This window comes from Fundulus heteroclitus, unplaced genomic scaffold, assembly GCF_011125445.2.
Source record: "Fundulus heteroclitus isolate FHET01 unplaced genomic scaffold, MU-UCD_Fhet_4.1 scaffold_777, whole genome shotgun sequence".
Lineage (NCBI taxonomy): Eukaryota > Metazoa > Chordata > Actinopteri > Cyprinodontiformes > Fundulidae > Fundulus > Fundulus heteroclitus.
Genome location: NW_023397227.1, coordinates 4034 through 7910, shown reverse-complemented (window position 1 = coordinate 7910; position 3877 = coordinate 4034).

Here is a 3877-nt window from a genome sequence, read left to right as displayed (position 1 = left end):
TATATATATGTATGTGTGTGTGTGTGTGTGTGTGTGTGTGTGTGTGTGTGTGTGTGTGTGTGTACATATATGTGTGTACATGTACAAATGTGTTTGTTTATATAGTAATAAAAAAACGTATAAAAATTTGTGAGTGGCTGTGTTTTGAAACATACATCCTGTCAGAATATTCTATTTATTTTAACCCCACTAAGATTATTTAAACGCACTGGACCATTTGTTATAATAGCTATAGTTTTAACGTTTCAAGCAAAACAAATGTGAAAATTAGTTCAACATTAAACGAGTTATAGTTGATTAAAATTGATTCTGCACCTGGTTAACACATTGGACTGAGCGGAGTTGTCGACCGCCCCAAGATGGCGCCGCTAAATCTCGTCTACTCTTTATATATGTCTATGAATAGACCCCTTGCAACCACGTGACTCCGTTACCCAGAACCCCTTGCGTGGCGGCCATATTGGTTGGCACGCCATTTGACAAAATGACGAGTTCTCCAGGTATTTTTCTTCTTTAGAAAACGTATCACAAGATCGTTTTTAGAGTAAGTTGATGGTTGATGGTATCAGATTGCCAGATCCACACAGCAAAAGCCTGAAGGGACGGAGCGAGTCTGTGATATAGTATACACATATACATATATAGGGATGAGAGACACATATATAGAGACAGACAGAGAGATAGAGAGAGAGATAGAGATATACACAGAGAGAGACACAGAAGATAGGAGAGATAGAGAGGATAGAGATATAGAATAGTAGTACACACAGAGAGAGAGAAGTAGAAGAGAGATAAGAGAGATAGAGAGATAGTATAGACAATAGATAGAAGATAGACATACATACCTTATATATATATATCTCTAGCTTATATATCTATCGATAATATCTCTCTATATGTATCTATCTCTATATATATATATATATATATATATATATCTCTCTATATATATATATATATATATATATTAGGGCTGGGCAATGATTAAAATATTTAATCGCGATTAATCGCCCTGATTAATCGCGATTAATCGCATTGTATTTACAAACTCCAAGAATGAATTCAAAAGTAGTGTAAAGAGCACTTTATTTTAATGTTCTGCTGCCATATGAACAAAAGTGTTGTAACATTTGTAGCACTTATTTTATACTGGATATTTTCAACCCACCTATTGAATTTAGGGCACTACTTGATCTTTTCTTCATAAGAGAACAGCAAACACTGCAGCCAAAATATGGCCTTGTTTGACCTGCTGTATATTAGCCAGTCCCTAAGCTGGATGTATCATGAAACTGTTGACCTTTTGGGTTTTGTGGTTTTTATTTTATTATTACAATTAAATAATAATAATAATAATAATAATAATAATAATAATAATAATAATGTTATGTTCAGTGTTTTTCGCTAATCCACCTCTTATATATTTCAATCCTTATGTAATTTTGTCTGTGTTGTGTGCACCAGCCTGTTGCTTTAATCCTATAAATTTCCCCGTCGTGGGATAAAAAAAAGGTTTAGCTAATGTTATCTTATCTTAAATAACACTTTTTAATATATGTACTGGGTTCTTTCAAGGTCTTAATTACATGTTATGTGTGGGCTCCAGTAACATCCATCCATCCATCCATCCATCCATCCATCCATCCATCCACTGATCTACCTGGATGTTCCCTGGAGGACTGAATCGCCTCAGTCAGAGACGTCTGTGGGTCTGTCGGGGCAGTGAGAGAAGTTTCGTCTCCTCTCTCCGTTTCTGGGGCTCGACGTTTTCATGTTTTTTCACGTGCTTAGATAAATTTGTTGTGTTTCCACTTATGGAGGACCAATCCTGCCATAATTAAAAATACACACAGAAATAAATGAAGGACTTAATAATATAAAATGGCTTAAGAAAAGTGTCTAATAATATTAATTTGTGTGCCATTTAATGTGACAAAATAATAAAAATAAGATATTTCTTCAACAATTCATCAATTATTCATCAAAAAATATATATTTTAACTTACACTTTTATTTTTACTTTTCTTCTTGCTTTTATGCTGACTTATTTTTAACCCTTGTATTTCTGAAACAATCATTTATTTCTGCATCTAACTTTTCTAGCTGTTTTTTTTACCCAAAGGATTTACGCCTGCCCTTTTATTTCCTTTTCCCCTTTTCCACTTTGTATATTTCTACTTCTTGTTTTTAAAGCAACATTCTAAAGCATGTTTTTCCTCCACCATAAATATTTCTTTCTAATTATTTTAAACTTATATTTCTGAAACAATCATTTATTTCTGCCTCTAACTTTTCTAACTGTTTTTTTACCAACCCAATTTTTGCCTGCCCTTTTTATTTCCTTCTCCCTTTTTTCCACTTCTTGTATTTCTACTTGGTGTTTTTTTTACTTCCTCTTTTTCCACTTTGTTTATTTCTACTTTGCGTTTTACTTCCTCTTTTTCCACTTTGTGTATTTCTACTTCGTGTTTTTTTTACTTCTTCTTTTTCCACTTCGTGTATTTCCACTTCATGTATTTCTACTTGGTGTTTTTTTACCTCCTCTTTTTCCACTTCGTGTATTTGTGCTTCGTGTTTTATTACTTCCTCTTTTTCCACTTGGTCTGACTGCAGGTGTTAATGTTAATACGATGGCAGGGAGGGAGGGGGGAGAGGGGGGCGGTGTCACCGGCAAAGCTTCACAACTATTGGCTAAGGCCTACCTCCCCGGAAACGAGCCTGCATCAGCTGGCCGCTTTCCCAGAATGCACCGCGGCCGCAGCTTGCTTATGGACAGCGCTAACAGAGATCACAGTGGTAAGTTAAAAAATACCTTTTCTGCTGCTGTTGTTCTTTAAAAGTACGTTTTGAGGCAACAACATTATACTTTTAAGCTTCCCTATATGGCCTGTTTACAGAGTTAGTGTGTAATTTAAAAGAACAAGTCCGACATGAGTGGACCACAGTTATCCGCAGATTCATTCGGGGAGCGTCAGAAAGCTATGGTGCGTTCAGGAGCATGGGACATTTCATATTTACAGGAAAGAGGCATAAAACGGAACAGAACTTCACTCATACAATATTTTGTCTATCCAGAAACAGTGTGGGCTTTCTTACAATACTGAAATGCTCTATAATTGTATTTCGGTTATTTTTTTTATTATGCACACCTGCTAGCTTTTTATTCTGAAACTTCTAATGTCCCATGCTCCTGAATGCACCATAGCTTTCTGAATGCGCTGTGCTGTGTAGATAGATTCACGTCTGATCTTCCGCTTAAGACAAAGCTTTGCAGTTTCAAAACTCATGTCGGCTCTCCACGGATTACTGTTGTGTGAATGACAAGAGACCACAACAAATAAATCAGCCATTCCTCTAGGGAACGCAAAAAGTATCTGAGGTACGCAAAAAAATATATATTTTCCCCATGTCCCCTAAAGGGCTCTGTATACACTTCCCTCGGCCTTGTCGTGTGTCAAGTGCTGCTGGTTCTGATGCCGTTTTTTTGTTGTTTTAATTCGGCAAAACGTTCATTTGTTTTTGTGTTTATCTCACTGACCTTGAGTTGCTTTGCTAGCCCAACTGTGCCAACTGGTAGTCATTTTAAGATTAACATGCCTATTTCCTACTTTTATCTTAAAAAAAAACATTGAGGATGGTATTGAACAAGTGATAAGGTTGAAATTGTGACCATTATCTATAACTCATGGGAAAACGAAAACACAATTTTAACATAACATTGCAGGGTTAGGGTACTTTGTTGTACCTACTGACCACAGCATTGATAATTAAGATAGGAAAAGTCATTTCTGTCTGCCCACTTTTACAGTGATTAATCTATAAATTATGTGCAGTTAGTTCAGTTCATTCTTAGTGAAATGGCAAAATTAATCAATAC